Source organism: Gekko japonicus, unplaced genomic scaffold (genome assembly GCF_001447785.1).
Source record: "Gekko japonicus isolate JY-2015 unplaced genomic scaffold, Gekko_japonicus_V1.1 scaffold275, whole genome shotgun sequence".
In the NCBI taxonomy this organism is placed as follows: domain Eukaryota; kingdom Metazoa; phylum Chordata; class Lepidosauria; order Squamata; family Gekkonidae; genus Gekko; species Gekko japonicus.
Window position 1 is genome coordinate 144,410 of NW_015170895.1, and position 14,253 is coordinate 158,662.

The 14,253-nt window shown below is 49.5% G+C and overlaps 1 protein-coding gene across 1 annotated transcript in view; it reads left to right on the forward strand.

Annotated features, from left to right (window-relative positions):
• The first annotated feature begins 546 nt into the window (after positions 1-546).
• Positions 547-14,253, forward strand: part of GLCE (glucuronic acid epimerase) — a 46,939-nt gene continuing 33,232 nt past the window's right edge. The window contains exon 1 of the mRNA XM_015418506.1: positions 547-617. The gene's annotated coding sequence lies outside the window, so the exon portion shown is untranslated. The remainder of the gene's footprint in view (positions 618-14,253) is intronic.

Here is a 14,253-nt window from a genome sequence, read left to right on the forward strand (position 1 = left end):
GAATTTTTGCTCGCAAGACTCCAAAGCTTAGAGGGCACCTTGGTTGGGACCTAATTAAAGGGGGGGACACACCAAATAGTAAAGATTGCAGGCTACTCCAGATCTCGAAAGCTGATGAAATTAGAAGAGATGAGAGAATGTTGGATCTGGCTTTTTGCCCTTTTAAATCTCCCCTTCTTGACTAGGGCAGGTTTTGTTTAAAGCAAGAATCCCTTGAATGTGGAGGGTTAGGGGCAATTTGACTCCTCCAGCTTCTTCCCAAAATGTTTAATGAAGCCATTGCCTCTTATGTCAGCGCCAGGCAGCAGTCAGGGATTAGCTCTTCAATTAGGTAGGATTTTGGCAGGCCAAGCAGATTAAACTCCTTTGCAGCCGCCTGGAGGAAATGAAATTGATGCTCTGGATCCTTAAAAAAAAATAAAAAAAAATTGGAATCTCTTTGTCAAGTCTTTAAATGTATAAGCAGGGCTCCCTTTCAGTGCGGGAGGAGCCGCACGCAGCGGAACACGTTTCGAGGGGGTCTTAATTAGCTTTATTTTTATTCTCCAGGTGGTTGTTTGAAGTCGAGCTGGGATTCTGAGATGCATTAGCGTTTGGAGGCCTCCCTTTGACTTAAGGTATGTCTGGAGGAGATCAGTATCTCAACGTCTGTCCTCTGTCTGCAGCCAGACTGGCAAAGCTGGGGGGTTGGAATGCAGGCGGTGGGGGCTCTCGGCCTCAAACGCTTACTCCATTTCCAGAACTTCTCAGCCGCCCAGTGCCTTAGCCTTGCGTGTGCGGAGGGTGTTGTGCTGGTAACCGAGGCCTGGAAGACGGAGCTCTTCCACCAGGCCTTTAATTAAGGAGCCACACCCAATAAATCAAGGCCCTGGGCCCAATACCATCACCGACAGCCCGAGTTCCGCTGACACTGAAATCTAATACTGGCTGCGTTTACTCGTGCGTCGGTTCTACTCTGCCTTCGCCATTGTTACTTAAATTGTTATTAGCACCTTATGTAGTTGTTTTGAGATTTAATGCTTTTATTATATTGCTGTTTTTAGCTTTTGCATATATGTAAGCCGCCCTGAGTCTGACCTGGCAAGGGAGGGTAGGGTATAAATCAAACAGAAATAAATCAATAAAATAACCAGGCCAGAGAAGTGAGGGAAGGAAGACTGCTTAGTATGGGGTGCAAACGTCCATGAATCGTGCTTTGGGTTATTGAGCGGTGGTGGTTTCATTATACCTTTGCCTCTTGGAGCTGAGGGGACGTTTGATCTGAACCGTAATCTTCCCGATCCCTCAACAAACAGGCTCGTAATGGGAGGAGGAAAGGCAGCACGATTTAAAAAGAAAGAACTTCTTTTAAAGAGCTGTTGTTTTGCAGTAGAACAGCTAAATTTGGGTCTAGCAGTATTGTAGAGGCCGACAAGATTTTCTGGGCATAAGCGTTGCTTTGTCTCTCAAAAGCGTCTACCCCGAAAATCTTCATGGAGTGTACGGAGCTCTAGACCCTGATCTCTCTCTTCTTTTTAAGAGCTGTCTTGGTTTGAAGTGCTAAGTGATCAAACTCAAGATCAAAGGTAAGTCAGCCGTTCCCGGTAGCCTGCGCCATGCAGTTGCCAAATGGGTTATATCTCTCCGTGACTTGGAGACATTCTTTAAGCAAGGCATGAATGGGCTTGTTCGGTTTCTTAACTGTAACCTCCCGTGAAGTGCTTTCATTACCGTTTAAGTCACGGAGCAGTGAATGGATGTTTCTTTAAAAGTAAACAAATCACGTCGGAGGAGGCTTGCATGAAAATAATTTGCAGGGTTCAGAAGCGACGGAGGCTTTGGGAGTGTCATTCTCTGTAAAAGCCACTGGGTTTGGCAATTTCTGAGCGTTTGTTTGAGATCTCTGTTCCCCGCTTTGGGGCAGAGCATCCTGAGACGTCTGGGGAGCCAAAATGAAGCAAGACAGATTTGTTTGAGGTGCCAGTTCAGTTCTACACTGACAGTTTAATAGAAATGTAGAATTGGTAGAAAGAACTAAGATTGACAAACTGTTTAATCGTCTAGTGACGTATAACTTTCAATTTAAGTCATCCTCATTTTCTTTTTTCATTCGAGAATGAAGGCACTTTGATATTCAGTACCCTGCGAGATCCTAAGCAACTGCCACCTATGTTTTCCGTTTAAAAATGTTCTCGCTTTTAAATTTTTAAGTAAGGGAAAGCACGACAGACTTCCCTTAAGAGCTTGCCTAAAGCCGACAGCAAAGAGCGCAATGTCTTGCAGAACTTCTTATGCAACCTTGTGGTTTCCTGCCCTTTCAAGGCAAGATTCTGGAATTTTTCTCTCAGTACTTGTTACTGTTTTGCATCCGATGCTCAGGGGGATTAGATCTTTCAGACTTGCGAACCCTTCTCAGACTTAATGAATACATTAAAAAAAAAAAATTAACCTTTACATTTAACAAATGGTAAACATGTGTGCAAAATTTTTGCTGTCTGTATTTGAACAGAAGCATCAGGGGCACTTCGGCATTCTGCTTCATGGAGCCTTTGCAGGTTTTCAGGTCTCAATTGGGATGTTGGCTTTTTTTAAAGCATAAAAGTGTTTGCAGATGTGAATTGCGAGGGTAAGATGAAATTAAACTGCAGGAAGACTAATGGCAGCCTAGCGAGCTTTAATATTCTAGCATTATACATATTTAGAAGCAGGTGAGATTGAATCCCGCAGAGGGGAAAAGCGCTCTTATTCATCGGCTTCTGTCTTGGCATCTCCCTTTTAAAAAAATGATGTATGTTGTTGGAACATTATTGTAAAGGAGCGTCTGAAAATCATGTTGCTTTTTGCAAGGACTGTGTTGCAGACTTTGATTGCTCTGAGTTTAGTACCGGGAGGGTGGAGGAGATACTGAGCAAATAAATGAGCAGTGATCGCAAAACATCAGTGTTTTTTGCGCCTTATTTTTGGCGGTCATGAATTATTCATCTCCCCCCCCCCAATATTTGCAGGCTTTAATATATTTTACATGGCAGTGAATTGGATAATATGGTGGAAGGAAGAGATTGGGGGCTGCTGATGAATATTCCACCCAGCAAGTGGCAGCAGGAGATTAACTGGATCTGAATACGGTGCCTGGTTGTTACGGTCAACATGCACAAGGATGCGTTGATATTGCGCTTAAAAGCATTTGGTCTCTTAGCAAGCGAGATCAGGGGCATCCGCAGACCCTCCCGGCGGGCTTACTTTCCCCCCACCATAGAGAACAATGGAGGGGGGGATAGGGGCAACCTGTTTGGGGGCCCGTAGAATTGGACCCCCTGGTCCAATGTTCTTCAAACGTGGTTGGTATCTTGGGGAGAGGCTCCAGCAGCTACTCTGAGAGTATGGAGCCTCTCCCTCAAGCCCCCTCCCCTCCAGCCCCCAGAATATACCCTATGTTTTCACCATTGACTTCAATGGCCCATAGGATAGAATGGGGCTGAAATTGACATGGGGCTGGCCAAAGACTCCCAAATGGGCTCCTACTGACGAAACTGACATGCGGGAGTCTTAACTGCCAGCCAAAATTGATTCTGCCGGATTCGACCGAATCCGAATGGGCCGAATTTTTTATTTATTTTTTTGCACACCCCTAGTCGTGGTGAGCAGACGCAGCGTATCACTCCCAAAGGATGGGGAGGGAGGCCTTTAAATTCCAGAGAATGAGAAAAAGAAGCTGGCCTGATGTAAAACACAGAAGGCCCTGGCGATCAGGGCCTTTCCAGCAACTTCAGTTTGGACCCATGAGGCAGTCCTCTGGGCGAGGGACCCGTGAGCAGAGATTTTCAGCACAGGCGATAAGCGTCCTAAAAGAAGGGCTAACTGAAGCCACCAGTAACAGATGCCAGCCGTGATTCCCCTCCGTTCTCTGCCAGGTCAAAGGGTGTGTCCATCTTCATTCCGTGCAGTAGAATGGCTCAAGTGTTGGCAGGTAGATGCTGCATCCGAAGCAATCCCGGCGCTCTCTGGGGTTCTCCTAAGAAGGTTCTCGTTGACAACTCAGGCATAAGAAGACCCCTGCTGAATCAAACCAATGGTCCACCTAGTCCAGCATCTTGTCTCACACAGTGGCTAATCAGTTCCTCTAGAGGTCCAACAACATGGCACAGAGGCCAAGGCCTTCCCCTGAGAAGGACATCAGAAGAGCCCTGCTGGATCAGACCAGTGAGGGTCCATCTCGTCCAGCATCCCGTCTCACACAGTGGCCAACCAGTTCCTCTGGAGGGCCAGCAACAGGGCAGAGAGGCCGAGGCCTTCCCCTGATCAGAACACCAGAAAGAGCTCTGCTGGTTCAGACCAGTGAGGGTCCATCTAGTCCAGCCTCCTGTCTCACACAGTGTCCAACCCATTCTTTTGGAGGGCCAGCAACAGGGCACAGAGGCCGAGGCCTTCCCCTGAGAAGAGCATCAGAAGAGCCCTGCTGGGTCAGACCAGGGAGGGTCCCTCTAGTCCAGCCTCCCGTCTCACACAGGGGCCAGCCAGTTCCCCTGGAGGGCCAGCAACAGGGCAGGGAGGCCGAGGCCTTCCCCTGAGAAGGACACCAGAAGAGCCCTGCTGGGTCAGACCAGGGAGGGTCCCTCTAGTCCAGCATCCTGTCTCAAACAGTGTCCAACCCATTCTTTTGGAGGGCCAGCAACAGGACAGAGAGGCCGAGGCCTTCCCCTGAGAAGAACATCAGAAGAGCTCTGCTGGGTCAGACCAGTGGAGGGTCCATCTAGTCCAGCATCTTGTCTCACACAGTGGCTAATCGGTTCCTCTAGACTCTAGAGGTCCAACAACAGGGCAGAAAGGCCGAGGCCTTCCCCTGATGTCTCCTGGCCCTGGGATTTAGAGGCTGACTGCCTCGGAATGTGGAGGCCAGAAAAAAGGCCCTGCGCTCTGCCTCAGTTCAAACTGTGTGAGATTCCAGGCCGAGTAGACCAGCATATATTTCCCAAGCAGTCAGGTTCCCCCAAACAAGCCTGCAGTTTGGTGTAGTGGTTAAGTGTGCGGACTCTAACCTGGGAGAAGCGGGTTTGATTCCCCATTCCTCCTCCACTTGCACCTGCTGGATGACCTTGGGCAAGCCATAGTTCTGTCAGAGCTGTTCTTGAAAAAGAGCAGTTTCTGTCAGTGTTCTCTCAGCCCCACCTACCTCACAGGGTGTCTGTTGTGGGGAGGGGAAGGGAAAGGAGTCTGTAAGCCACTCTGAGAATCCTTTGGGTAGTAAAGGGTGAGGTATGAATCCAATTTCTTCTCTTCTTCCTCTTCATGGCATTTCAGTTGGTAGTCTACTGTGACTGAGAAATCTGAGCTTTCTTTGCTTTGTCTTCGGTTCGGAGGTTGCCATATGATTTCCTTCAGAGCCGCGTAGGAGAGACTTGAGGCTAATTCACGTAAGAGAACACAGGTTGGGAAGACTGTGCCACTTGAGACTGCATGTGTCTGGTGAGAGGGGATGGCTTACCGGACCAAATATTTTACCGTGGGGGGAATCAATATCTCTGCCCAGGCAGAATCGGCATGTTAAAAAGAAAGCCTGGAGCTCTTTTCTCTGATACTGGGGCGTGACTTAAATGTGCTGCTGGCAAGCAAGAGCTTCAAACTGCCGTGTTGGACACACCCAAAGTCTTGTCGGAGCTGGGGCCCCTTTAGCCACAGTGCATGAAGCGCTCCCATGCACAAAAGGCCTCTCGCCTGGGCACGCTTTCCACTGGTATGAGGCATACGGAACGGCCCAGTTTAAGTAAGTGCTGTTTGGGTACATCGAGAGCCAGTTTGGTGTCGTGGTTAAGTGCGCGGACTCTAATCTGGGAGAACCGGGTTTGATCCCCCACTCCTCCGCATGCAGCTGCTGGATGACCTTGGGCAAGCCATAGTTCTGCCAGAGGTGTTCTCTCAAGGACAGTTCTGGAAAGAGCTCTCTCAGCCCCGCCCACCTCACAGGGTGTCTGTTGTGGGGAGGGGAAGGGAAAGGAGTTTGTAAGACGCTCTGAGACTCCGAGTGAAGGGCGGGGTATAAATCCAGTCTCTTTTTCTTCTACATTGTTCCTGCCCACCAGCATCAAGTTGAACTGGGCCTTAGTTTTTCATGTTTGGGATGGTTTTGTAATATGTACAGAAGAGCTTTTGTGCAGGTGACTTTCTGCACGGTGCAATCCAGACACAGTTTGCTTGCTGCAGAAACGAGAGGCGTTACCCTGAGCTTGGCTTCGGTCATCTGTGCTGGTTGCTCTTAGATCCTCCGTACTCCTGTTTTTTGGCATTTCTGCTGCTTCCTTCCATTGCTCTGTTAAATTTCATTCTCAGGGAGGGGGGGGGGCTTTCCGAAATCTGTGAAAACAGCTTAGAACTTGTCGCTTTATCCCCCCTCCCCCTTTGGCATAAAAAAATAAGGATTAGCAAGGCAATTGCTAAATGTGCAGGGAAAGAGGAGTGTCTGGAAACTCCCACGCAGGCCGGCTCCCTCATCCGCCCCGTGGCCTTGATTCAACAATTCCCACCTGAGGGGCCTGCCTGGCTTTCCTTGCGTTATTTGTTCCTCGTGCAGTTCCGTGTGTGTGTGTGTGTGTGGAGTGCCCTCTCACCATGTCGCAGGGCCCTGCTATTGGGGGAGGGGTGGTGGAATTTCTGGCTCATTAAATGCTCCGGTATTTTGGTGGGTAAAGTTCATGTGCCGGTGACAGGCACACATTTATAAAACAACCCTGGCCTGTGAAGTGCCGGGGCTTGTGCTTGTAGTCAGGGGATGCCGTGAGGCTTTTCTGCAAGACGTTGAAGCCCCTCGGGCATCTTTTGGGGAGGGGGCATCGCCGAAGAAGGGAGCAGGTAAAAATCGTGGGCATTGGGGTCACTCTAGGCAGGCGACGGTGGTGACTCTGTAGCCTTGTGTAGAGCAAAAATTCTACTTTGTGAGCTGCTGGTGTTAAAGTTGTGAGCAGGCGATTTGGCAAATGCACAGATTAGTCTGCTCTGGAGCCCCATCCTTCCTGAGCCGAGACAAAAATGTGTGGGCCAGAGGCTAAGAAACTGTGAGCTAGCTCACACTAACTCAGCTTAGAGGGGACACTGAAGAGGAGCCCACAGAAGAATTGGCTAAGCCATCCTGCCTGTGTGCACGGAAGATGGTATTTTTGCTGGAAGGCAAAGGAGAAGAGGAGGCAGATTTTTAAGCCTGGAAGATGTTACTAGGCTTCAGATTCGGCCCTTCTTTTCATCAAGGGGTTCCTGTTATACCCCCTTCTTTTCATCAAGGGGTTCCTGTTATCTGTCTTTTGTTCCTTCTCAAAAGAAAAGTAGGATATAAGATTTTTTGGGGGTGGGGGAAACCATGATATTCTACACCACCACTTCCAACTCCACCACCAGGAGGAGATGGGATTTATAGTCTCAGAGCACCTTACCATCTCCTTTCCCTTCCCCTCCCCACAACAGACACCCTATGAGGTAGGTGGGGCTGAGAGAGCTCTTTCGAGGTTTGCTCTGACAGAACTGTGGCTTGCCCAAGGTCATCCAGCAGCTGCATGTGGAGGAGTGGGAAATCAAACCCGATTCTCCCAGATTAGAGTCCGCGCACTTAACCACTCCGCTTTGGGGTGATCTACTCTGAGAAAGCCCTAGAAGGATATCATCCGTAGAGGAACACTCACTGTGGGCCTCTTCTGACCTGTGAACAGCTTATTGGCGTGAAGTGTGTTAAGGGGTGTTAAAACAAAAGGATTCACTGAAGCACTCTGCAGAGGAGGACAGAATTCTCCGGTCGTTCTTCTGTATCCCCGACTGGCTTTTGGACGGTGCAGCAGTTAATAACTTCCCCCCCCATCACTTGGGTAAGAGAGACCCACATAGAGATGAGAAGGCGGCCGTCGCACAAAGAAACAAAGCTGCCTCTTGCCTTTGGTCTGGTTTCCTCCAGGCTTTGGAGGAGGAGGAGGAGAGGAGATTGGATTTATACCCCCGCCCTTCACTTGGAGTCTCAGAGCGGCTTACAAACTCCTTTCCCTTCCCCTCCGCTCCCCTCCACACAACAGACACCCTGTGAGGTAGGTGGGGCTGAGAGAGCTCTTTTTAGAACTGTCCTTGAGAGAACAGCTCTGACCAGAACAATGGCTTGCCCAAGGTCATCCAGCAGGTGCAAGTGGAGGAGGAGGAAGAGAGGAGATTGGATTTATACCCCACCCTTCACTACCCAAAGATGTCTCAGAGCGGCTTACAAACCCCTTCCCCTTCCCCTCCCCACAACAGACACCCTGTGAGGTGGGTGGGGCTGAGAGAACTCTGACACAAACTGCTCTTTTTCAAGGACAGCTGTGCCAGAGCTTGTGACTGACCCAAGGTCACATCAGCAGGTGCAAGTGGAGGAGTGGGGAATCAAACCCGGTTCTCCCAGATTAGAGTCCGCACACTTAACCACTACACCAAACTGGCTTAACCACTACACCATACTGGCTCTCTCAAACTACCAACTACAGCTCTTTGGAAAGCTGTAGTTGGTACAGGACAAAGTCTTGAGTCCAGTGGCACCTTTAGGACCAACAAAGTTTAATTCTGGGTTTAAGCTTTCGTGTGCACGCATACTGCGTGCACACGAAAGCTTATACCCAGAATTAAACTTTGTTGGTCCTAAAGGTGCCACTGGACTCAAGATTTTGTCCTGTTGCTTCAGAACAGGGGTCACTGCGGGTGTGGGGGGAGGTATTTATGAAACTCCTGCGTCGTGCAGGGGGTTGGACCGGATGACCCTGGAAGGTCCGTTCCAACTCTGTGATTCTTACATGCTCAGGGAATGATGTAAGGTGCTTTGGGGTCCCTGTTGGGTTGAAAGGCAGCTAAACACTGAAATGGGTGGATTCTTTTCCGCTGCGCCGGGGTTGCTGTCGGAGGGACTGGGTGTGTTGCGCTGCTCCCCTGTGTGTCCAGCTGTGCTTGAGCTGAGGTTTGCTTTCCGGGCTGTGTTCCAGCCTGCCTGGACCCCACCCTCTTAACCACTTGGTGGCTGATCAAAGTACCCCCCCCCCCGAGTTGGGAGTTATTCATGGAAATGGCCCACTGGTGCTTTATAGCTTTGCATACGTGGCTGGTGGGCATGCTCGCACGGTGAGGCAAGCCCGCCTGGGGTCTGCTGTCTCCGCTTTATGGAATCTTTAGTTATAAAGCCGAACAAACCGTGGAGCACAAGAAATGTTCGTGCGGTTTCTGACGACCCGGCCCTCTCGACAATCCGCTCGTTTTATAGTGGACCAGGGGATTGCTTTGGCAAGCCGATTGAGTCTCTTTTATCGCTTTCGTCTTCCGGTATCTGTAAGTGGGCCTCCTCTGAATTACAAACGGTTTATCCGGAATAAAATGTATTAAAAGGGTGTCAAAACAACGTGAGTCATGGACGCTCGCAGTACAGGAGCACAAAATGCACTTGTAATTCTTCCTGTTATCTTTGGAAGTGGGATCCAGAGTAGGGAGCCAAGACCCCGATCCCACCCTCTTCCCACAGGTACAGCTTCGTTCTTTCATGTCTGGCAGCTGTCGCACCTCCACACTTCTCCCCCCCCCAGCCCCTCATTTGGTGAAGGGTGTGGAGAGGGATCACACATTGTGTGTATTTTTCCAGGTTGCAGTCGCATGAGCTGCAATTGAAAGGGGGAAATGTTGGGTGATAGAGAGATATTGAAAAAATGGGATTTAGCAGAGATAAGATAGTCCAGCAGTCCCGGAATAAAATAATTCAGACTGAGAGTCCATGTGTGATTAAAATATAAAGTTTTTACTAAATTCTAGCATGGGGAAGGGTAACTGGGATGAAAATAACAACAGAGCATAGTCGGCTACATCCTTACACTACAATGACAAAGAGAGAGAGTATGGCTACTCTTCTTCTTCTTCTTCAGAACACCAAAACAAAGATGGGAAGAGAAGCCATAAAATGGTAATATACCTTGACACTTTAGTCCCAATCAAATTCCTAGATCAGGGAGAAAATTCCCGGGCATCCTACAGCTAAAGAACATGGGTTACATGAGAAACATGTGACTTCCTGTGAGTATCATAAACAAACATTTAACCCCAGATATACTGAGTGTTTTCAACTTGTAATACCCAACAAAAAATCATGTCTTAAGAGGGGCTGTTCCATGTCCGTCAGTCCCCCACACAAAGTGTCCTTTTCTGAAAATTGCCACACGGACCCCGGGCAGCTTTTACTTCTTCTGGATGGGGGACGGGGGACGGGAGGTCACAGGCAGTGCTCCCTCTAAGCTGTGGAATCTTGTGAGCAAAAATTCTACTTTGTGAGCTCCTGGCATTAACGTGAGCGAGCGATTTGGCTGCTGCATAAATTAGTTTGGAGACATCCTGCCTGAGCTAAGACAAAAATGGGTGGAAATGACAAGGGAGTCGTTACCAGCTAAATATCAGGAGAAACATCCTAACTGTGGACGACCCTCTTTTGGGCATGTTGTAGGGCTATCTTTCGGCCATGCTCCTGAAGAGTGCGGGGGGTTGGACTAGATGACCTGCAAGGTCCCTTCCAACTCTTAACATTCTATGGTTCTGTGTGTGAGCCGGAGGCTAAAGAACTGTGAGCTGGCTCACACCAACTCAGCTTAGAGGGAACACTGGGTTGCCAGCTCCAGGGTTGAAAACGCCTGGGGGTTTGGAGAGGTTCAATAATGACACAACACACAGAGATCTGTTGAAGCTCTCTGACCAAGTTCTCAAGCTGTCTCTCTGTCCCAAGCTGTTCTGCAGAACTGGATGTCAGTAGCGTTTTATTAGGCTCACACATTTCTCCCCCCCCCCTGCCCTGTACAGTGAAAACGTTACAAGAAGAAAGACTCTAAGCTAAGATCGCAGTATGTTCTTAACAGAATGTTCTTTACGCTGAAACTCTCCTATCTTGCCCACTGTAGCCAAGTTTATTTTCTCAGCAAACTCATGCAGACTCAGCAGACCTTGTGCACTGCTTGCCAATCTCCCGGTGAGAACTTGAACTCCCGGGCATGCCTCACAGGAGTTTTTCATTCCCACATCACACCAACTCCACCTTCCAGAGAATCCCTTTTCTCCAGCGGACCTGATCTCCAAAGTCAGGAGGTGGTCTGTAATTCCAGAGGATCTCCAGGTCCCACCTGGAGGCTGGCATCGCCATGGTATCTGGTTTTTAAAATGAAAGACTCATGCTTTCTACTTGTATACAGTTCTTTCTTTCTTGGGGCTGTATGTTTTTGTTTTGGGAAGGGGTGGGGGGAGAAATTGAGACGATTCTCAATTGCCCAGGAGTAGTTTGGGTCTCTTCGGCTGTTGCCGCGTTTCCAAAAGGCGTGCAGGCAACGCCTCGCAGCAGGAGAGCTCCTGGTCCCTCTCCTCCCTCAGTTCCTGGCAGCGGTATGAATTATAGTCGCTCGGTCATTAAAATGACGGCTCAGTCATGAAAAATAAGCCTTCGGTTGCTGGTGGAAAATTGGGGAACGGTTTTAATTATTCCCGAAACCTTTGCGATTACTGCCGCAGCAAATCATGGCATAATATAAAAATCAATATAAATAATGCAATTTGTATCTGGTGGAGTGCTTTAAGAATGGTTGACGCACAAGCGCTCGCCCTTGATCGAGCAGGTGCGGGGGGGGGGGGTTGAGCCCAGGAGAGCCCACGAACGTAAGACGGAAAAAGAACCTGCACGTATTTCCAAGCTCCCAGCAGTCCTGTCTCCCCACCACAAAATTTGAGGGATTGAGATTATACATAACTCTCAACAGTAAATCTTCAATGTTTCAGGCAGATGCTCTGTTGAACAGGATACTGTACCTTTTAATCTACACGGCCAATCAGAAGACCTGCTTGTCCAGAAGCCCCGCCTGGCTTCACCTACTTTTTAAAAAATAAATTTTATTTATATTTTATAAATAAGGATGACAAAACAAAAAAGACAACATAATTTCAAATTTTGAGAGCCTTACAATTCCACAAACTTATGTAACTATTTATACACTCTTGACCACCATTGTAAATAAATTTCTTCGTCTTTCCCTTGAAAGATTAGAGTCTGTACTCTTAACCATTACACCGTACTGGCACAAGTTGAGTTTGTAGCGTAGGAACAATGGTGGAGCGTGCTTCTAGGTCTGAAAACACTTCATCTCCGTAGTCCTTTACCATGAAATAGCCCTGGGAGGTAGGCCTGTAACCCGGGGGTGGGGGGAGAGCTAAGAGAGACTTTTTTCCCTCAACCCAACTTGTGAGTCCGTGGCTGACCTGAGATTTGGTCCTCTTCCTCGGTGTGTCTGGGCCCCTTCCGACGGAAGTAGGACTGAGGGGGCTTTGCACGGCCTGATTTTTCTGGGTCGGTAATCCAGAGCTCTGTCATCAGGCCAAAGCGCCTTGCTGCTGTGACCCCTGCGAGTTCTCTGATCTTCAGATGGTTGACTCAGACCTGAGCTGTTCTCTGCCAGCCACCTGACGTTCAGCACCCCACAGGGGCACCTGCCTCGGTTTCCTCTGCCGTCACCCCCTGTCATCGTGCTTCTGCTTATACTTTACTTACTCTTTGCGACCCCAAGGACCAGATCACGCCAGGCCCTCCTGTCTTCCACCGTCCTCTGAAGTTGGCTCCTATCTGAACCTTGAGGCTAATAGCCACTGATGGACCTCAGCTCCATATAAGAACATAAGAGAAGCCAATGCTGGATCAGGCCAGTGAACCATCCAGTCCAACACTCTGTGTCACACAGTGGCCAAAAAGACCAGATGCTATCAGGAGGTCCATCAGTGGGGCCAGGACACCAGAAGCCCTCCCACTGTTGACCCCCCCCCCCAAGCACCAAGATGACAGAGCATCACTTGCCCCAGAGCCCCTATCTATACCTTGTGGCTAATAGCCACCGATGGACCTCTGCAGGGAGTCTGACGCTGCTACTGGATTTAGCAAAACCCAGTGAAGCTGAACCCCCGTTTCTCACGTTCCCTTCCCTCTTGAAAACATGGAGGAGAGTCTCCTGCTGCCTATAAACAAGGTTTTTTTGCTTCCAGAGATTTCCAGGCAACGTGAAGGCATTGAGCGCCTAAGTGGTTTCCCCGTGCATTAGTTAAGCTCCACCTGTGGGAGACGGGGAGGAACCTCCAATTAGGCCCCATTTCTCCCCCTTCTGCGCCTTCCTTTAAAATGACAGCTGTCACTCGGGTCAGGTATGCACTGTAGATATTCCAGGCAGTGCCATTAATTGAGGTCATCCGAGCCCGGGCACGAAGCTTTGTTCGCCGAGCGAGGAACAGCTGCCGGTGTGGAGTAATTCCTGGTAATAACTGTGGCGGCGTCTCCCAGGTAGAAGGAAGCCGTGTGGCCTTTGTCTAACGGAGGGGCCAAATTTGCAAGGGATTTTTTTTTTAGAACACGGGAGGTAAACCGGGCTCATCAGCTGCGATGGATAAACCGGCGCGAAAGCTGACCTCGTCCTGCGGGGAAGCAGTCGTTGCCCCCGTCTTCTGCTTGGGCCAGAAATTCCTTCCTCGTGAAGATGCTGAAACAGGGCGGCGGGTTTTTCTGACGCCCCTTCCTGTTGCTCATGGTTTCATGGTGTGGCACTGTTGTTTTCATCTTTATTAAGTTTGGTGTGAGAGCCAGTTTGGTGTGAGAGCCAGTTTGGTGTCGTGGTTAAGTGCGTGGACTCTAGTCTGGGAGAACCGGGTTTGATTCCCCACTCCTCCACTTGCACCTGGCTGGATGACCTTGGGCAAGCCGTAGTTCTGATAAGAGCTGTTCTCGAAAAAGAGCAGTCTCTGTGAAGAGCTCTCTCAGCCCCACCCACCTCAAAGGGTGTCTGTTGTGGGGAGGGGAAGGGAAAGGAGTTTGTAAGCCGCTCTGAGACTCCCTTGGGTAGTGAAGGGCGGGGTATAAATCCAATCTCTAACACAAATGGGCAACAAAAGGAAATATGAAAGGTTCTGGTATTGACCTTTAAGGCTTTGCACGGTCTGGGACCAATGTATCTATGGGGTCGTCTCCTCCGGTATGTCCCCGGGAGAGCATCTCGCTCTTTGGATAACAACCTGCTGGTGACCCCTGGCCCTAGGGGTGTCTGGCTGTCCTCGCCCAGGGCCAGGGCCTTCTCAGTCATGGCCCCGGCTGGGTGGAACTCTGTCAAATGATATCCGGGGCCCTGCAGGATCTTATGCAATTCCGCAGGGCCTGTTAAGGCAGAGATGTTCCGCCAGGTTATTGGTTGAGGGCAGTGACGGTTACCTCCTTGGTGGGCACCCTTCCTCCTCCCC